Consider the following 22,564-nt stretch of genomic DNA (forward strand, 5'->3'; position numbering starts at 1 on the left):
TCTCTGCCCCTTTAGGCCTAGAGACATTACCAGCTACAGGGCACATACAGCATTATCCCTTCTGGTGTATCTACCCACAAGTTTTAAATAGCTCATTCATTCTACTCTATTCAGATATCCCCATTTAAGTGTATCATGTATTTTTTCCCCAGTACCCTGACTGGTACAGTTTGCAAATTCAGATTTTAGTGAGTATTTCAAGGGAGATTTCTTTTTCTTTCTTTCTTCCTTTCTTTCTTCCTTCCTTCCTTCTCCCTCCCTCCTTTCTTCCTTTCTTCCTCTCTCCCTCCTTTCTTTTTCTTCCTTCCTTTCTTTCTCTTTCTTTCTTTCTCTCTTTCTTTCTCTTTCATTCATTCTTTTATTCTTTCCTTCTTTCTTTCTTTCTTCTTATGATTTTTTTACTTATTCTTGCACTTGTTTAAATATTACAGTAGATCCAGTAGTTACAGCAGAAGAGATTTAGGATTGAAAATCATTATGCCAGATTGGAAAACCACATCATGCTAAGTTCTGTAAATAGATTCATAAAAATACTTTGCTATACACTGAATTCATAAGAACCACAATCATTTTTATCTATTTCTGCTTTTTTGATCCCTAGAGAAACCTTTTTTTCCCGTGATATCTGTTCTTTCCTCACAAGCCTTATTTTTGTTCTAGCTTAAATCAAACCTCTCCCAGGCTTCTTTTTTGGAAGCAAACCTCCTCTTTAGATTAGCATGGAAAATTTTTTCTCTTATTTACTTCTCTTCAGTTTTATTTTATTTTTTGAGGTATTACATTCATAGACTGAAATATGTCTAAAATGTATATGCCTACTTAGCTAGGACCTTAATCAGGGCATGAAATATTTCCACTATCTCATTAAATTCCCTCATGCCCCTTTCCAGTCACTATTCCCCCAACCTAAGGTAAGCAGTGATTGGATTTCTATAACCAAGGTTATAGAAGGTATAAGGTTAGTTCTGCCAGTTCTTGAACTTCATGTAATTGGAACCACAGCATATGTAGTCCTTTGTGTCTGACTTCTTTCGCTCTATATGTTTTTGAAATTCATCTATATTTCTGTGTTATAGGTACTTTGTTCTTTTTTATTGCCGCACAGTATTCCATTGTATGAATATACTACTATTTGCTTATTCTTCTCTTGATGTACATTTGGTTGTTTTCAGTTAGGCTTTTCTTCTTGTACCTCACATTTATTGTAATGGTGAATGACTATGACAGTTAGCTGGTAAATTGGATTCTCCCTCCTATTAGTCTTCTCTCATCATCTGTCTCTAGTTGTGAACTCTGGGTTAATATCTAAATATGACTCAGAATTTGACTTTTAAAAAAGGTAATCATTTTGATTCCCAAACAACACAATATTGAGTATTGATAAACCACTTAACAGAACAATTATAAATTGACATAATTAATAAATAGACTTCATTACAAGCAAGAACCCAAAAGAGTAATCTCTGGCTTTGGGGAAGTAAGAAGTTAAAGTGATCCCCAGTAACATAAACGATACCACAATTATACCTCTGCTTTCCTGATTCAAAGCCACTGCATAAGATTTTGCAAGTTGTGTCTGCTCTAGGGATTCCCAACAGATAAGAGAAAGTGGAACATGATCACACTAATGCTCTGTTCTCAAGCCCTTAGCGCTGGAGTAGAACTGCATTCCCCAGTTTGCAGCAAGTAAAAGACCCTGTTTTCCACTTCTGTTAAGAATACTTAGTTTGGGGTAAGCCATGAGCTTGTGGAGTGCAGCTACCTGGAGGCTATGCCATTTCAAAGGTTCTACCCTTAGAAAAGCAAATGATTGTAATAAATATCATATTTTTATGAAGACTCTTAAAAGCATATTACTTTCTTTTTAAATTCCTGAAACCTTCATGGAAGATAGTATTTCAAAGCTCTGGGCAGTTTTCTGTCTTACAGAGGTTGTAATATGAATTTACCTTTGAGGATTTCCTTTTTAATTAAAATATTGCAAAACTATGGTCATTTAATTATGTAAATCAAGTATCCACCAATTCTCCCTGAGAAAAGCATGAATTAACTTAAAAAAGAATTATTTTTAACAAACTTTTTTGGTGTTAGTGAATGTCAAAAGTTTTAATGTAGATTATTAAGAAATGTTGACAGATTATCCCTGGATTTCAAAAGAAATGGAAACTTTCCTCCTAAAAATCAGTGTTAAAAGTGAGAAACCCGTGAATAGAAATTTTAAGACCAGGAAGACAAGTATTCTGGTTAGTACATATGAATGGGAGTCTGACTATACATATATTCTGCTTTGTGGTCAGCTAATGGTTTCTTTTTTATGTAAGGATTTAGATTTTACCATCTCTGAACATTTTCACTTAATCTTGGCGGGAATGTTTGTATTTTATCTTGTACAGCAAGTCTTTTATTAGATTGGCGACAGGTGCCACAGAGATTGCAAAAAAAAAAAAAAAAAAAGATACGCAAGCCTGATTTTCACCCCATAGCAGTGGAAAAATAGTAAAAAGGAGATTGGGCTGGGTAACAGAAGCTCAACCTGGACCAGTCAGCCGGTGCCCTAGAATTGTCTGAGTACCCAGCTTTAGGATATAATATCCTGCAATTGTATGTGCTGGAATTATTCCATGGATACTCATCAAGTAGGTTCACCTCAGGACGTGGAGATGGGTGTCCTCTGAGAGCTTTGGAAATACTGAGCATAAATCTTTCTTTCAAGAGGAGACAAGAAATGAGGACTGGAAAGGTGATCTGGGGCTCTGGCCATGAGGTATTTTCCTCTCTGAATTTTGTGGTTATTGCCCTTGGAATAAGGGCAGTTAGAAAAGAATATGACATTTTGCAAAAAGTAATTCACTTTGTGCTTCAGGACCACACTCAGGAAACCAGGCAGGTGACAGCCTATTGGAAACTGTTAAGAATGGGCCTGGGTCTAAATTTGTGTGCTTGTGTCCTGGTCACATCTAGCAGCACTTCACTATCCGCACTGCACTAATATTTCTTCTTTTATTCTTGAACTTTTGTAAATCTTGTTTAAGTATTGCAGTATTGTCTCAGCTGTCACTGTTGAGAATTAAGGAAAGTGTTTGTCTCTCATACAGAACAAAGTCATCCCAGATGTTCTAGCACATATGTAAGTGCTTCAAGAACCAGGAAGGTGGTCAGCAGTGGAGCCAGCCGAATGGATGGTTGAGCTGTAAGGGGCATCATAACAGATATGTAGAATGTATAAGCCTACCCTGAGGTATCTAGAAAGTATTTGGGGAAGTAAGACTAAAGAACAAACCGCTGCAGAGTAGTGGGATGGAATTCTGAGTTGTTGTAATTTCATGACTACCAAATAATATGACCTTGCTTTGTAATTATAAACTGGTAAAACCTTGTCATGTATAACTATTTTCATTTAATTCTGTAATTTTTTAGAAGATAACCAATGAGGTTTGGTTTCTCCGTTCTTGACCAGGCTTGATTAGAATAAATGCGACGGCTTCTGCGTCAGCTTCCTATCTTTTCGTAATACCAACCAGAGTGGGGGCTGGGGTAGGGGTGGAAATACAAGATTGTATAAATTCAAATTGTATTATTTTCTACTTCCATTCATTTATACATAAGTGAAATCCAGTTAAAACAAACATAAAGGGCAGCCTCCCGAGAGAAAAGAATCTTAAGGGCTCTCAAAAATGGGCAATTTGTAGGCAAAGGGTAATCATCACCATCATCAATTTATAAGAATAGCTACCATTTATGGAGTACTTACTTTTTTGCTAATATGCTTCGCATATTTTATCTGAATACTTTTTACAACAATGCGGATGAAGTGTTGTTATTCTTATTTACTAATGACCAAGATGAGGCTCAGAGATGTTAAGTGACTTGCTAAACATAGCACAGCGAATAAGTGACTATATAGACATTCAAGCTAAATTTGGGCTGGATCTAAAGCCAATGAGTTTGGCCAGCCAGGGTGCTGCCAGAGAGTTTTGTCTAGATTATATATCTGTGAGTTCTTTGGTCTTTCTTTTCTTTTTCTTTTCATTTTTATTTCTTAAGTTAACCAAGCTATCTTCTTTCCATAATACTGTCTATGACGCACTCATCCAAATGATAAGTCTGATTTGTCATTACCTGTGGATATATCTCTTGAATACCACTTAAGTTAGCTCATGATTTCCAGTGAGTAGCCAATCTCTTTTCATTGAGCAGAGGCTAGAGGTTCTTTGACTGTCATAACATCATTTGCCACATCAGTTCCTAAACTATTTGAATTGTTTGCCTTATGCATCTCCACTCACAGCTAATCAGAAGTTGACTAGAGTTAGAATCAGTAAGATACGAATTAAATCAAATTATCCCTTTATTTAAATCATTGGTCAGAAAGATTCGATTTATGTCTTTCTTTCCCTTACTCCACCAGAACTGTTTACTTGACACAATCTAAGCCATAATACATAATTTTCACAACTCAGACAAGAATGCCAATTTAATTTTTAGAAGCCACACAGTGTACATTTGCAGTGATTTATAATGTTATTTTATCAGATTAATTCTACAGTTGCATTAGAAAACTGCACATCTAGATTTGCACACCTAGACAGTTTTACATTCATCATCTTCAAAAGCAGTTTCGTCCAGAAAGGGGCATTTTTCACAAGGGTTGGTTTGAGCTATTTCTTAGAGGAGCTGCTTGAACTTTACATAAATGATGTCTCAAATATGGTGCAAAACTTTACTAAAATATTCTGAAACAGAAAGGTCACTTTTGAGTTATACTGCCAGGGTAGGCTTTCTTTGTTTCATGCCATCTTGTCATTAAGTCTCAAATAAATGGAGGCTAGTACATAAAAATACAAATCGTTATTTGCTAGGTACTGTGTTGATCGCTTCGCCTCCATGATTTTATTTAATTCTTATACCCGCATTCAGAAGCAGGTTTTATTATCCCTATTCTATTTATCAAAACAAAACAAAACAAACCAGACACAAGGAGGTAAGAGGTAATGTGTCAAAAGCCACAATGTAGGGCTTCCATGGTGGCGCCGTGGTTAAGAATCCGCCTGTCAATGCAGGGGACACGGATTTAAGTCCTTGTCCGGGAAGATCCCACATGCTGCGGAGCAAATAAGCCCGTGCACCACAGCTGCTGAGCCTGCGCTCTAGAGCCCATGAGCCACAACTACTGAAGCCCACACACTTAGAGCCTGTGCTCCGCAACAAGAGAAGCCACCTCAATGAGAAGCCTGCGCACCACAACGAAGAGTAGCCCTCGCTCGCTGCAACTAGAGAAAGCCCGTGTGCAGCAACGAAGACCCAACTCAGCCAAAAATAAATAAGTAAATAAATAAATAAATAAATTTATATTAAAAACAAGCCACAATGTAAATTTGATTCAGATCTATGTTAGTATGACTCTAAAACCCATTCTTTAGCCACTATATTGTGTGCTTTTCTGAGCCAAACTTGACATCTATTATTTCTGACTGTTTTACTTAAATGGTTGCACTGCCCCTTCTTTGCATCTTCCCTCCTTGATTTGATCCACAGCATTCCTGAAAGTTATTTTACTCTTTTGAAATTTAGCAATTTTTAAAACTGCTCCAATTTGACAAGAAAGAAAAGAGGGGGAAATAGGTCAATCTAGTCTACTTATTTACCAAAGTAAAACAAAAAGGATATACCCATTTTATGTCTGAGACAAGTTAATGTTCAAAAATATTAAGTTACTTATTCAGGTATCAACAATGACAGCTAGGGACGGCAGAGGAGGCTGATGTCTCTCATTTTTCAAACTTTGGAAAATATATGTTGTCATTGTCCTTGTGAGAGTGAACAGTAAATTGCATTGATTTCAAAGATATATTCTTTAACAACAGTAGATATCACTTAAAACTTACTGTATAGGGAGTGGACAGGCCCTCCTGACAGAGTGGACAGGACCTCCAGTCAGAGATATGTATAACACACTGACTTATGGTGACCTAGGAAAGGCTGCCAAGGACGTCTTCAACAAAGGCTATGGGTTTGGCATGGTCAAAATAGATCTGAGAACCGAGTCATATAGTGGAGTGGAATTTTCTACATCTGGTCATGCTTACACTGATACAGGGAAAGGATCAGGCAACGTAGAGACCAAATACAAGATCTGTAACTATGGGCTGACCTTCACCCAAAGGTAGAGCACAGACAGTACTCTTGGGACAGAAACCTCTTTGGAGAATAAGTTGGCTGAAGAGTTGAAACTGACTCTGTTGATACCATATTTGTACTGAACACAGGAAAGAAGAGTGGGAAATTGAAGGCCTCCTATAAATGGGATTGTTTCAGTCTTGGCATTAACTTTGATATAGATTTTTCTGAACCAACCATCTATGGCTGGGCTGTGTTGGCCTTTGAAGGTTGGCTTGCTGGCCATCAGATGAGTTTTGACACAGCCAAATCCAAACTGTCTCACAATAATTTTGCCCTGGGTTACAAGGCCGCAGACTTCCAGCTGCACACTCAGGTGAACGATGACACTGAATTTGGAGGGTCAATCTACCAGAAAGTGAATGAGAAGATTGAAACATCAATAAACCTCGCGTGGATGGCCAGCAGTACCAACAGCCATTTTGGCATTGCTGCTAAGTACAAGCTGGGTTGTAGAACTTCTCTGTCTGCTAAAGTAAGTAATGCCAGTCTGATTGGACTGGGTTATTCTCAGACCCTTTCCTACCAGGAGTGAAACCGACTCTGTCAGCAATAATCAATGGAAAGAACTTTAATGCAGGAGGGCACAAGGTCGGTCTGGGATTTGAGCTAGAGCTTAATGTGGTTTTGAGTAAAGCATCAGCTTTGTCCCTGGAGGTGAAGAGAAATGAACCCACTATGTTTTGGCTTAAAATTCTGTGAAATTTCAAAAGTGTGAACTTTTATTCTTCCAAAGAAACGTAATCCTCCCCACACTGAGGGCTAGATATTGAGCCCATCCTAAGGGCGGTGCTTGAAGGCATGCCCAGAAGTTGTCATGTTTGTGCCACATTTCAGTTCATTTCTGCAGTGTTGTTTTAAATGTTTTCCTCAGAGATGGTGCAGTGTCATGTAACAAAGGAGGTGACCCAACCCTCCAGTTGTCCATCATGTCCTGCATGTCCCACACCACTTTTTCATGACCTTGTAATATATTGGCCTCTGTGTGGTAGTGGAATCTTTGGTTTTGCATCAGAGTAAAATAAAGTAAACCCATCACATTTAGAACATAAAAAAACAAACAAAAGTACTGTATAAAAAGATAAAATTTAGAGGTCACCATCTCTAAAAAGGAAGGATGGACTTTGATTTCCTAAGATTAGGATCCAAAATGCAATGTGTATCATAGTATGTGAAGCTAGGGCAATAATAAAAAAGAAAGAAAATGGAAGCAATTATTCCTTTTATTCGTGGTCAGAAGTTACACATAAAAGACTTTATAATGCATTAATGGAATAAATATTAAATACAATGAATGGGTATAGGGAGATTTTCCAAGAAAAAATTAACATAATGTGTTAAATTCGAAGAATTCAACAAAGTGTTAAATCTATTTAAAAGTAGCTGTGTAATGGTATCATCATAAAGTTTTTAATTACCCCTAAGAGTTCATGGTAATTGAATCACTGGATGAAAATGCAAACTGTTTTCTGATTTCTTACAGTTAGGTAATACATGAAAACAAATGTGCAGTTAGCATAAGTCAGAAAATTTTTAAAAATTGGTCAAGAAACCCTGCAGTCATCTGAACAGGAAAGAAAAAATCCATCCAAATAAGAAGAATGAAAAAAAATTTCAAGTAATGTTACTAAATAGACAAGTTTCCAGAAAATCTCAAATGACTAATGATGACATAGCACTCATTAAAGGGAATTGATACTATTCTAACACCTTGAAAAATGAGGAACAAATTTAATTAGATGATAATAAATCTTAGTTTTAAAACGTGAAATAACATTCTTGTATTTTCTAGTATCTTGGTTTCTTCTGACATCATAAATAAGCCACACAAGAAGTGTGACAACACTCAAAAATGACACATTATCACTCTCTTTACTTACTATATTATTGGTATTAGAAGTCTATTAGACACAGCTAATCTGTCCCTAACACTTTTACCTTCCTCAATTTGTATTCAGCTTCAGAATGCGAAACCCATTTATCCCCATCTGTGCTAGCCTTGACTGCTTTCTCTGTCTGCTTCATTCTGGCAGTTTTGGGCACCCCAACTAAGTAAAACGTTCTGTATTGATACTTCACATTCATAGAAAGATGATAAAAATGAATTTCTCAATTCTGTACAAAGATACAGACAACTAAAATACCCTATTTTGGTATTGCTATACAGTTTTACAAAGGTGGATAACCAGTTTCAAGTTTTATATGCTACTGTGAGTATCTCACTTTGTTTCATTCATTCTTCATGGTTTTTGTATTTTTAATTCCATATATATGGAAGTAGAAAATACATAATATATATAATATTATAATGTATTATTATGTAATATATTTTGTATTATATATATTTATAAATCATATATACATTTTTAAAAAATTCACATACCCTCAACTGTCTTTTGATTAATCTCAATCCAAAGGTAAACTACAGAATTTTAAAATGTGTAGAAGTTTAAGGCTATTTGATTAAAGAATGGTTTTCACAAAGATAAATATTATTTTGGTTATGTGTCTATAAGGTGTCTTTTGCAAGTATTTTAATTTAATGACCTTTTATAGTTCTATCTGAGCCAATGACTCTTGCATTGCTGAACTGGGTAAGAAACTTTGGAACATTTTAGAAATAGAGGTTGAAGAACTAAGTGTGTCTACAGATAAATATTCTTCAAAATAGTGATTGGTCTTGGTGGCAAAGCTTTGCTTTTGTGATAAAAATCTTGCTAATGGTGTTTTAATTGAAACTTTTAATCTGAATGTTGTCTGAATCCTATTAAATGTTGCTTTCCTGCACCAATTCAAATTTTCTTAATCTTCATTTTCACGTTGAATATTGTTGTACTGTCTGCCTCATTATGCTAAAGAAAGATGAAGTAAGCTGTTAACATTCTGAATGGCCTCTGAGATGTTATGATATAAAATGTCATTCATTTTTATGAGTTGGCTGTCAGTGTGGGCTGCAGTAAAGTTATAATTCATCCCTGGCATCATGTGATGCCTGATATTGCTGCAAAATCCTTATTAAAATTTCAATAATTGTAAATAAAACAAAAGTAGATGGATGGGGCTTTTATGAAATGGTTGCTTCTGAAAATCGGGTTGGTACAGAACAGGGCTCTACAAGATAGACATTATTTGCTTTGTAGCTTCAAATCATCATAATTCCCACTGTTATTTTCTTTACTGAAAAAAAAAATTGGACCTCAGAATCACTCGAAACTTTCAGCTGCAGAACCTTGTTTGCTTATACTGAGAGAAAAGTGAGATGATAAAGCTGTATCATTGCTTCACCAAGTCTGCCCTTAAATTGCTGCATAATGTCATTTGCCAGAAAACCTGAAAGTTGTAATTTGAATAGATTTTTCTATTTAAATATTTGGAAGGGAAGGGGCAGTCAGTGTTTTACATGTCATCTCATGGCCACATTAAATGTATGTTAATGTAGCATTCAGGTTGCAAATTTCCTCACACAAAATAGAAAACAACTACAAGAAAGATTCTCCTAGGACAGATAAAGCTGTATTATTTGAGCATATGTTACCAAAAGAAGCAAACCATCATTCAAAACAAAGGAATTTATACTCAAAGTTCTCTTGTATATTATTTATGAAAAGTATGTAGTTGCAAAGATAAGAAATATTTTATTTATTTATTTTTAATTCTTTCATTGAAATATAGGAAATATTTTAAATTAAGTAGATGATAAATGTCATTCTAATGAATGTGATTGGAAAAGAGTATATAAAATGAAGAATAGTAATTTTGTGTCATATGTTTCATAGCGTTTATTTTCATCTCTATCATCTTAAATTACTGTAGCTTGAGGATAGAAATATGGTGCTTTTAAAGATTTGTCTAACTTTAGTGCTAGTAAGATGACTATATCAGAGTGAACTTGACAAATCTGAAATACGATTGTGTGACAGTATAAAGGCAGCCTACCTAAAAATAGCTTCATCACTGAGCTGTCATGGCACCCTTAAATTCTACGACTTAATAAAGAATCTTTATTATGAATCTTTATCTTTATTATGAATCTTTACCCATGAGTCTTTCTTATTCACTAATATTGTAGTAGTGTGTTGTTTTTGTTGTTCTGTTTTGTTTATTCTCCACTGGACGTGTGGGTTGGTGAGATCTTCCACTACACTTCAGAATATTTGTATCTTCTGGCCACCAGTTGCCATTTCCATGGCTTCTATCAAGTGAACCTAGTTGCACCTGGTGATGGTATGGATAATTGAGAAAGTATAAAAGATATCATGGAATCAGCAAAAAATATGCCAATTCTATGAAGCTTCAATAGAGTAACAGCCTAGTTCCATCTCTAGGTGTAATCCATGGATCATGTGCGTTGGAATCATCTGGAATGCCTATTAAAATGTTGATTTCAGGATCCTACCTCAGAGCTACTGAGGTAGAATTTGTATGCAGTTTGCTTGATGATTAGCATGTTACAAACTCCGAGATGATTTCAATGGACATGGAAGCTTATTTTAGTGGTATAATATTTGTCCAGTGATGGCTCTTATGTTGCTTTGAATCCAACAGTAACCTTTGTTCAAAAAATACATCAGGGCATACCTATAGAAACAATTTGCAAACCATTCAATAATAGACCAGTAATTTTGTCATGAAAATCAACTTTTCAAATACTATCTTTTTTTCCCATTTATTTTATTTAAAAAATGTGTTGCTTCTAGATTGAGCCTCTTAGCCTTGACCCTGTGGTCATCATATTGCAGGATCATTTCATTTACTATTTCTGAGCATTTGTGGAGGCAATGTAGAGCAGTAGATCATAGTTAGAACATGTAGTTCTCTAGTTGCTTTAGGTGTAAGGTTTTCTTTCCAGCAGAAAACAGATGGTACACTAGATAGTTGGGTACCAGGGATGGGGCAAGGGACTGAGGGCATAACCTTTTAGAAGGCCACTCACTCTGAAGTTTGTTGAAAGCACCCTAGGTGCAATCGTCCTTTAAAGGGCTAGTGGAATACCTAGGATTTCCAGAGTAATGACGTCAGGGGAATAGTTACCAGAACTCAGAGAGGATATGGCACCTAATAGAAGTTGTAACCTTTGATAGAGGAAGGCCTGATGCCAGCAGCCACCTTACAAGGAGGAAACCAGAGTAATAAATATGCAGATATCCCTCTTCTGCCTTCTTTATTGCTGATTTAACCAGAAGCTGGAGGGAAAGAGAAATCTTCACTGGAGCCCATACTCCAAGTCAGCTTTCCAGGGTCCCAGCAGGGTGGGGAAGACTGGGAAGTGGATCTGTGGTGACAAAGAGACAAAAGGCACTGGGACAAGATAAAGAGTCAGTGTGCCTGGGCTTCCCAGTTCTCCACTGTCTATCTTAACGTCTTAGGGCCTTGTTCATCTCATCTATGCAGGAATAATAGCATCTGCCTCATAGAGTTATTTTTAGGATTAATTAAATAATACCTATAAGGACTTGATTTATTTATTTACTTAAATTTTTATTGGAGTATAGTTGATTTACAATGTTGTGTTAGTTTCAGGTGTACAGCAAAGTGAATCAGTGATACATATACACGTATGCACTCTTTTTAGATTCTTTTCCCATATAGCCCATTACAGAGTATTGAGTAGAGTTCCCTGTGCTATACAGTAGGTCCTTCTTAGTTATCTATTTTATATATAGTAGTGTGTATATGTCAATACCAATCTCCCAATTTATCCCTCCCCTTCTTACCCGCGGTAACCATAAGTTTGTTTTCTATATCTGTAATTCTATTTCTGTTTTGTAGATAAGTTCATTTGTACCCTTTCGTTAGATTCCGCATGCATCATAAGTGATATCATACGATATTTGTCTTCGTCTGACTTATTTCACTCAGTATGACAATCTCTAGGTCCATCCATGTTACTGCAAATGGCATTATTTCATTCTTTCTAATGGCTGAGTAACATTCCATTGTATATATGTACCACACCTTCTTTATCCATTCATCTGTCGATGGATATTTAGGTTGCTTCCATGTCTTGGCTATTCTAAACAGTGCTGCAGTGAACATTGGGGGGCATGTATTATTTCAGACCGCGTTTTTCTCCAAATATATGCCCAGTAGTGGGATTGCGGGATCATGTGGTAGCTCTATTTTTTAGTTTTTTACGGAACCTCCATACTATTCTCCATAGTGGCTGTACCAATTTACATTCCCACCAACAGTGTAGGAGGGTTCCCTTCTCTCCATATCCTCTCCAGCATTTACTCTTTGTGGGCTTTTTGATGATAGCCATTCTGACTGGTGTCTGGTGATATCTCATTGTAGTTTTGATTTGCATTTCTCTAATAATTAACGATGTTGAACATCTTTTCACATGCCTCTTGGCCATGTGTATGTCTTCTTTGGAGAAATGTTTATTTAGGTCTTCTGCCCATTTTTTAATTGGGTAGATTTTTTTTTTTATATATTAAGCTGTATGAACTATTTGTAAATTTTGGAGACTAATCCCTTTTAGGTTGCATCGTTTGCAAATATTTTCTCCCACTCTCTGGGGTTGTTCATTTTGTTTATGGTTTCCTTTCCTGTGCAAAAGCTTTTGCGGTTAATTAGTTCCAATTTGTTTATTTTTATTTCCATTATTCTGGGAGATGGATTAAAAATGATATTGCTGTAGTTTATGTCAGAGAATGTTCTGCCTATGTTTTCCTCTAAGAGTTTTATTGTGTCTGGTCTTACATTTAGGTCTTTCATCCATTTTGAGTTTATTTTTGTGTATGGTTTCAAAGAGTGTTCTAATTTCATTTCTTTACATGTAGCTGTTCAGTTTTCCCAGCACCATTTATTGAAGAGACTGTCTTTCCTCCATTATATAGTCTTATCTCCTTTTTCGTAGATTAATTTACCATAGATGTGTGGGTTAATTTCTGGGCCTTCTATCCTGTTCCATAGACCTATATTTCTATTTTTGTGCCAGTACCAAACTGTTTTGATGACTATAGCTTTGTAGTATAGTCTGAAGTCAGGGAGCCTGATTCCCCCAGGTCCATTTTTATTTCTCAATATTGCTTTGGCTATTCGGGGTCTTTTGTGTCTCCATACAAATTTTAAATTTCTTTGTTCTAGTTCTGTGAAAAATGCCATTGGTAATTTGATAGGGGTTGCATTGAATCTGTAGATTGCTTTGGGTAGTGTAATCATTTTGGCAATACTGATTCTTTCAATCCAAGAACATGGTATATTTTTTGATCTTTTGTGTCGTCTTCAATTTCTTTCATCAGCATTTTATACTTTTCAGAATACAGGTCTTTTGTCTCCTTCGGTAGGTTTATTCCTAGGTATTTTATTCTTTTTTACATGATAGTAAATGGGATGGTTTCTTTAATTTCTCTTTCTAATCTTTTGTTGTTAGTGTATAGAAATGCAAGAGATTTATGTGTTTTAATTTCATAACCTGCAACTTTACCTAATTCATTGAAGGGCTGTAGTAGTTTTCTGGTAGCATCTTTAGGATTTTCTACATATAGTATCATGTTGACTGCCAACAGTGACAGTTTTACTTCTTCTTTTCCAATCTGTATTCCTTTTATTCCTCTTTCTTCTCTGATTGTCGTAGCTAGGACTTCCAAAACGATGTTGAATAAAAGTGGCTAGAGTGGACATTCTTATCTTTCTCCTTGCTCCTGATCTTAGAGGAAATGCTTTCAGCTTTTCACTGTTGAGTATGATGTTAGCTGTAGGTTTGTCATATATAGCCTTTATATGTTGAGGTATATTTTCTCTGTGCCCACGTTCTGGAGAGTTTTTTTCATAAATCAGTGTTGAATTATGTCAAAAGCTTTCTCTGCATCTATTGAGATGATCATATGTTTTTTATTCTTCTAATTTGTTAATGTGGTGTATCACACTAATTGATTTGCAGATATTGAAAAATCCTTGCATTGCTGGGATAAATACAACTTGATCATGGTGTATGATCCTTTTAATGTATTGTTGGATTCTGCTTGCTAGTATTTTGTTGAGGATTTTTGTGTCTATGTTCCTCAGTGATATTGGCCTGTAATTTTCTTTTTTTGTGGTATCTTTATCTGGTTTTAGTATTAAGGTGATAGTGACCTCATACAATGAGTTTGGGAGTTTTCCTTCCTCTGCAATTTTTTGGAACAGTTTCAGAAGGATGGGTGTTAAGCTTTCTTAAACATTTGATAGAATTTGCCTGTGAAGCCATCTGGTCCTGGACTTTTGTTTTTTGGGAATTTTTTAATCACAAGTTCAATTTTAGTACTTGTGATTGGTCTGTTCATATTTTCTGTTTCTCCCTGGTTCAGTCTTGGAAGGTTATATCTTTCTAGGAATTTGTCCATTTCTTCTAGGTTGTCCATTTTATTGATGTAGAGTTGCTGGTTGTAGTCTTTTATGATCATTTGTATTTCTGTGGCGTCCACTGTAACTTCTTTTTCATTTCTAATTTTATTGATTTGAGTCCTCTCCCTTTTTTTCTTGATGAATCTGGCTAAAGCTTTATCAATTTTGTTTAACTTCTCAAAGAACCAGCTTTTAGGGTCATTGATTTATGCTATTGTTTTCTTTGGCTCTATTTCATTTATTCCTGCTCTGAGCTTTATGATTTCTTTCCTTCTACTAACTTTGGGTTTTGTTTGTTCTTCTTTCTCTAGTTGCTTTAGGTGTAAGGTTAGGTTGTTTATTTGAGATTTTTCTTGTTTCTTGAGGTAAAATTGTACTGCTATAAACTACCCTCTTAGAACTGCTCCTGCTGCATCCCATTGGTTTTGGGTCATCATGTTTTTGTTGTCATTTGTCTCTAGGTATTTTTTTGATTTCCTCTTTGATTTCTTCAGTGATTCATTGGTTATTTAGTAACATACTGTTTAGCCTCCATGTATTTGTGTTGTTTATGTTTTTTTTTTCCTGTAATTGATTTCTAATCTCATAGTGTTGTGGTTGGAAAAGATGCTTGATATGGCTTCAAGTATCTGAGATTTACAGAGGCTTGCTTTGTGGCCCATCATGTGATCAATTCTGGACAATATTCCATGTGCATATAAGAAGAATGTGTATTCTGCTGCTTTTGTCAAACGTTCTATAAATATCAGTTAAGTCCATCTGCTCTAATGTGTCATATAAGGCCTGTGTTTCCTCATTGATTTTCTGTCTGGATGGTCTCTCCATTGATGAAAGTGGGGTGTTAAAGTCCCCCACTATTATTGTGTTACTGTTGATTTCCCCTTTTGTGGCTGTTAGCATTTGCTTTATATATTGAGTTGCTCCTACGTTGGGTGCATATATTTACAATTGTTGTATCTTCCTCTTGGATTGATCATTATGTAGTGTCCTTCCTTGTCTCTTGTAACAGTCTTTAGTTTAAAGTCTATTTTGTCTAGTATGAGTATTGCTAGTCCTGCTTTCTTTTGATTTCCATTTGCGTGGAATATCTTTTTCCATACCTGCACTTTCAGTCTGTATGTTTCCCTAAGTCTGAAGTGGGTCTCTTGTAGACAGCATATGTATGAGTCTTGTTTTCATATACATTCAGCCAGTCTCTATATTTTGGTTGGAGCCTTTACTACATTTACATTTAAGGTAATTATCAATATGTGTGTTCCTATTGCCATGTTTAAAATTGTTTTGGGTTTGTTTTTGTAGGTCTTTTTCTTCCCTTCCTCTTTTGTTCTCTTCTCTTGTGGTTTGATGACCCTCTTTATTGTTGTGTTTGTGTTACTTTTTCTTTTTTGTGTGTGTATCTGTTGTAGTTTTTCAGTTTGCATTTCTCATGAGGTGATGATATAGCAGTCTGTATATTTATAAGGCTGTTTTAAGTTGCTGGTCTCTTTCCCACATAGAGAAGTTCCTTTACTTTTGCTGTAAGCTTGTCTGGTGGTGCTGAATTCTCTTAGCTTTTGCTTTTCTATAAAGCTTTTGATTTTTCTGTCGAATCTGAATGAGAGCTTTGATGGGTAGAGTATTCTTGGTTGTAGATTTTTCCTTTTCATCACTTTAAATGTATCATGCCACTCCCTTCTGGCCTGCAGAGTTTGATAACCTTATGGGGATACCCTTGTATGTTATTTGTTGCTTTTCCCTTGTTTCTTTTAATATTTTTTTCTTTCTATTTAATTTTTGTTAGTTTGATTAATATGTATCTCGCTGTGTTCCTCCTTGGGGTTATCCTATATGGGACTCTCTGTGCTTCCTGGACTTTGGTGACTATTTCTTTTCCCATGTTAGGGAAGTTTTCGATTATAATCTCTTCAAATATTTTCTCAGGCCCTTCTATTTTTCTTCTTCTTCTGGGACCTCTATAATTTGAATGTTGGTGTGTTTAATGTTGTCCCTGAGGTCTCTGAGACTGTCCTCATTTCTTTTCATTCTTTTTTCTTTATTCTGTTCCATGGCAGTTATTTCCACCATTCTGTCTTCCAGCTCACTTATTCATTCTTCTGCTTCAGTTATTCTGCTATTGATTCCTTCTAGTGTATTATTCATTTCGGTTATTGTTCATCTATGTTTGTTTGTTCTTCAGTTCTTCTAGGCCTTTGTTAAACATTTCTTGTATATTCTTGATCCATGCCTCCTTTCTCTTTCCGAGATCTTGGATCATCTTTACTATCATTACCTTGAATTTTTTTTCAGGTAGATTGCATATCTCCTCTTCATTTAGTTGTTACTGTAGGTTTTTATCTTGATTCTTTATCTGCAACATATTTCTTTGTCACCTCATTTTGTCTAACTTACTGTGTTTGTGGTTTCCTTTCCACAGGCTACAGGACTATAGTTCCTCTTGCTTCTGGCTTGTGCCCCCTGGTGTGTGAGGTTGGTCCAGAGGCTTGTGCCACTATCCTCTTGATTGGGGGTTTGACTGGTGTTGTGGCAACCAGAGCATGACCTGGATATTGAGTGGGGCCTCCCCTTTGCTCTGTGGCTGTCACTGCCCTTTCAGGAACAGGGTCTTCTCACTAGTTGTTTGAGTAGAGGCCCCCTGATCTGTTTCTTAGCAGTGTTTCTTATCTACGGTGTGAGGTAGGCAGGATTGGAGCACTCCCACTGGGAGAGAAGCCACTGAGTATTACTCCTCTGGATCTGTTCACCTGTGAATGTGCTCTGTTATGTCCCCTTTTGCTCATTGTGTAGGCTTACAAAATACACTGGTGTTGGCACTGCTCTCAGTCCCATCTTAATTGTGGATATGCCAGCAACTGGCCCTGGTGACTCCCAGGCATTGTTTTCACTGGGCCACCAGCACAGATCCGCTGAGGTCATGTCCCAGGACTGCAGTAATCATGCACCTGGAACCACTGTGGGAGCTAAGGAGGCAGCTTAGACTCTTGCCTGGCCCAACCCCCATGTGTACCTGCCCACAAAGCCTACAGCTTCTAAAGCCAGACCCATCACAGCTGCAGGAGCACTTGTTGTCCTTTCAGATTTTTTGCAGGCACTAAATTTAGGAAGCCGTCAAGGATGGTATAACTCTGTGGTCTGTGCAGCCATGAGGAGAGATTTCAACTCTTCTTCCTTAGTCACATGGCCATTGGGGCTCAGCTGTGGTTTCACCCTCACCTCTGCCTGTGTTCCTCCCACCAGAGTTGGATCCAGAGGTTGTTGGAGAACACAAGCCCATCAGGCAGGAAGAAGCCAAGGTGGTGATTGGGGGTGAGTGGGCCACCCAGGCGGGAGGGTGCTGGGGTAGCAATTTGAAAACGCGAGCCCATCAGGTGGTGATTGGGGTAAGTGGGTCATCCAGGCATGGGGCAGGGGTGACGGAGGAGGAGACGGCAGGGGCGTGTGAGCCAACTCTGGCAGGAGCCCTTCTTAGTGCCTGTGGAGGCAGGGGCTGGTGTGTGAGGAGAGAGGCTGCAGTGGGCAGCCGCTCTTTGCATGTCACTCAGTAGTGGAGCTTTGCTTCTGTAGCAGTCCAGGCTTCCTCCACAAGAAGTCCTGGTTGCAGAACCCCTCACTCCCATCCCCTCGGGCCATCTCCTCACAGCCAACAGCAGTCCATCCCCAGGTCTGCTCTCCAAACCCCACATTCCAGCTCCCGGCCCATGTGCACACTGACAGACACCTGTCTCAGTCTGGGGCATACAGTGCTGTGGCACAGACCATCTGTGTAGGTCTCACTCTGTCATGCCTTCCACAGACCAGTTGCTGGGCTCTCCTCCAAGCCCCCAAAGCTCCGCTTCTGTCCCAGCTGATCTCCCCGCCAATGAGGGGGCTTCCCCAGGTGTGGGAATTTTTTCTCTCCTTAGCTCCCTGCCAGGTACACAGGTCCCATTCTGCTTCCTCTCCTCTTCCTTTTCCCTTCTTCTTTCTTTCATCCCACCTGTTTACAGGGGGAATCTTTCTTGTCCTTTTTGGTGTCATAGGTCCTCTGCTAGTGTTCAGCAGGTGCTCTGTGAGAATTGTTCCATTTGTAGATGTATTCTTGATGTGTTTGTGGGGAGAGGTTAACTCTACATCATCCTACTCCTCCGCCATCTTGGAAAGTCAGCCCTATAAAGACTTTAAACAGGACCTGCCACATATAAATCATGACATAAATGTTACCCAGTATTATTTTTAATAGTGTTACAATGGATTCAGGAATTTCAGGTGAGATTCAAAGCATTTAGTCTAATTACAGTATATCAGAGAGCATGTAGTAATCACTTCCTACAGGCAAGAATTGCCAACCGAAAGGACTAAAGGGGAATGAAATGTTGTCTCCCAATGGAATGTGGTGTGTCTTCCCTTTCACAAAAATTGTTTGTGTCTCTCTGTTGTCACTTCAGTCACTTTTTTAAAATATGCATTTTAAAAATTTTTATTAAGGTAAAAATTGTACATAATAAAATTTGCCCTTTTTAAGTGTATTGCTTGATGACTTTCAACAAATGTTTATATGTATATAACCACCACCAAAATCAAAGCATAGAATATATCCTTTACTCAGATTGTTCCTTCCTGCCAGTTTTCAGTCATTCTTCTTTCCTCAACGCTTGCCTCCAAGAAAAGAACTGATCTGAGTTGTGGTCTTGATAGTTTTGTCTTTCCTAGTTTGTCATATAAATAGGATCATAGTGTATATAGTCTATTTTTTGTCTTCTTTCATTAGCCTAATGTTTTTTGAGATTTAATTCATGTTGTTATAAGTATCAGAGCTATATAACTTTGTATAGACAAGTAATATTTTATTGTATGGATATACTAATTACTTATTGTGTTAGTCAAGGTTCTCCAGAGAAACAGAATCAGTAGGATGGAGACGTGTGTGTGTACGTATCTCCAATAGTGCGAGCTGATGGTGTAAATCCTGGTCTGAGTTGAAAGGCCCAAGAACCAGGAGTGCTGATGTCCTGTTTGAGGGCAGGAGAAGATGGATATCACAGCTAAGACAAAGAAAGTAAATTCACCCTTCCACTGCCTTTTTGTTCTTTTCAGGCCTTCAACAGATTGGATGATGCCCATCCACCCTGGTGAGGGTGATCTTCTTTACTTAGTCTACCAATTCAAATGCAAATCTATTCCAGAAACATTCTCACAGACATACTCAGAATTAATGTTTTACCAGGTGTTTGGCTATCCCTCAGCCTAGTCAAGTTGACACATAAAATTAACTATCACATGTATCAGTCAGTTGGACTGTTTCTAGTTCTTAAAAATTATGAATAAAGGTATTATTAATTTTCACATATAGATCTTTGTGTAGACCTAAGTTTTTTTCCTTCTTGTGTAATATCCAATAGTGAGATTTCTGAATCATATGGTAAAATTATATTTTTCTTTAGAAGAAACAAAGTGCTTTCTAAACTACTGTGACATTTTGTCTTTCAAACACATTTTAAAAAAATTTTTTATTGTCTCTTTTTCCCCCTATTTTAGTGATTGCTCTAGGGCTTACAATATACAGTTTTAACTTATCTCAGTGAACCATCAAATAATATTATACCATTTTAGATGTAATGTAAGAATCTTACAACATTATATTTCTGTTTCTCTCTCTTTGGACTGTGTTGTTTTCCTATATATGTTATAAAAGCCACAATATATTAGTATTTTTTTCTATATGCTGTAATATATTTTCTAAAGAGATTAAATATAAAGATAATATTTTTTATTTACTAACTCATTGCTAACTCTTTAATCAGACCTAATACTCTTCATTCTTAGTGTACATCTAAATTTCCATCTGGTATTATTTTCCTTTTGCAAAGAACTTTTTAACATTTGTTATAGTGCAGTCCTTTTGGCAATAAATTTTCTCAGCTATTGTTTAGCTAAAAAAAAAAACCCTTTATTACACTCTTTTTTTAAGATACTTTTGCTGTGTATGGAATTTTAATTTGACAGTATTTTCTTTTAGTACTTTAAATATTTTTTATTGTTCCATGATTTGGAAAGTGTATGATGAGAGGTGTGCTATAATTTTAATTTTGTTTCTCTGATTGAAATGTTTCACCCTATGAAAGTCTTCAATATTTTCTATTTATCTTTGGATCTTAGCCTTTTAACTATTAAATGCCTAGGAGTTTTTTTCTTTGAATTTATACTCTCTAGGGTCCATTGTGTTTCTTGTATTTGTGTATTATTATCATATGTAAATATTGGAAAATTCTTGGCCATGATTTCTTTATCTCTTTAAATATTTCTCCTGCCCTTTTGTGTCTGTCTGTTTGTCTGTCTCTTCTTTCTCTGGGATTCCAATTACAGATATATTCTTATGTTTTATTTTGCCTCACAGATTTTGAATGTATTTTTTTCTCTTTGTTGTTATTGTTAGCTAACTTGTTTGTTTTTTAGTCTTTTCTTTTTTCCTTTGTGTTTCTGTTGGGATCATTACTATCAAACTATCTTAAAGTACAATTTTTCTTTTCTTTGCTGTATCCAATCTGCTAATAGAACCATCAAAGGAATTCTTTAGGTCAGATATCATATTTTATAAAATTTCTAACATATCCATTTGATCTCTTTTTATAGCTTCTAATTCTGTTCAAATTTGCTGATCATGTACATTGTCTAATTTTTCCACTAGATTATTTAACATATTAATCATGCTTATTTCAATATAGTTTCTATATCTGGGCATATCTAGATCTGGTTCTTGACAATGCGTCCATTTTTCTTGATTTTTTTTTCTTTTTCTGTGTATGCCTCATAACTTTTATGTCTAAAATGATGCACATTGTGATAAAAGAACAATAGAGACTGAAGTATGTATAATTTATGCCCAGAAATGGGCACACTGTAGTTAAGGCATTTGTGTGTAGCTAAAGTCAGTCTAGTCAGTAATTGTACTGACTTTACGTTTTTTGTTTCTGTAGTTACCTTCAGTGAACCATAGGTTTCAAATTTCTGTTGTAGTGGACTGCCTTTCTTTGCCCTTGTCTGTGGCCTGGAGTTCCAGAAGATTTTCTCAGTTATCCCTTCTCTACCCTAAGCTTTCAGCAGGCCCTGTGTGCTGCCCTGTATGCTTGCATAACATAGTCATTCTCTCTGTGCTCTAGCTTCTTTTGTCACAGACTGTTATTGCTTATGATTTGGTAAAGGATCATGGTGGGTGCAGGGAGATATCTCTAGTCTTCTGCTCCAACATCAGTTTGAGGCAGGCATTGTGTGTGTGAGTCTCAGGGGTAGATCTTTTTCAATTTTTCTCATCCTTCTCTAATGGCAGACAACTCCTGACTTTAACATAGTGCAAGATGAGTTATCTCTCTCTTTGCCTCCCTTTCCATTGCAGTCTAACTTTGCCTTTTATTGGTGGTAGTGAGGGAAAAGTTGAGTACACGTGGCAGTAGCACTCTATATATCATATAGCAGCATCTGGTGCACAAAAGGATTTTCCCTCCTCCCCAAATGGCAGCCAACTTTTTGTGGTGTTAGGGTAGTAACCAGACATGAAAGTGTTTCCTTTCTCTCTCTCATTGGCAGATGACTTTTGCCTTATGTTAGAGCTGGTCTGCAGTACAGATAAATCCCCTGCTCCTTGCTTAATGTCAGACAATATTTGCTTTGTAGTATAGAAAGGTCTGGTATGTGGGGGTAATATGTAGCCTTTTCTCTAGGGACTCCTGATCCTCACCTTGTTCTCATGCAGGGTCCAGAGCTCAGGAAGACTTCTACAGATTCTCCTGTTCCATCCTAAAACCAGGGCAGACTGGATGTCTGTCATTTTCAGGGGAATTCTTTTAGGTGTCCTTCCCAGACACCAATCTTTATGAGCACCTAGTACAGAGGCCCTTGGAAAAAAATGTGGTGAATTGATGTAGCCTATATGATTAACACATCTAGAGATTTTAAACTGTCATACAAAGGCATAAACAGATTTAAGAGTTTGTTAAATTATTTAGTTATTTTCTTATCAGCTACTTCTTCTGTGTATGCCTCATAACTTTTACGTCTAAAATGATGCACATTATGATAAAAGAAC

General features: G+C 36.7%; 1 pseudogene; it reads left to right on the plus strand.

Moving 5' to 3' along the window:
* The first annotated feature begins 5,942 nt into the window (after nucleotides 1-5,942).
* On the plus strand, nucleotides 5,943-6,879 carry LOC116748572 (annotated as a pseudogene).
* The last annotated feature ends 15,685 nt before the right edge of the window (nucleotides 6,880-22,564 follow it).

Source organism: Phocoena sinus, chromosome 2 (assembly GCF_008692025.1).
Source record: "Phocoena sinus isolate mPhoSin1 chromosome 2, mPhoSin1.pri, whole genome shotgun sequence".
In the NCBI taxonomy this organism is placed as follows: Eukaryota; Metazoa; Chordata; class Mammalia; order Artiodactyla; family Phocoenidae; genus Phocoena; species Phocoena sinus.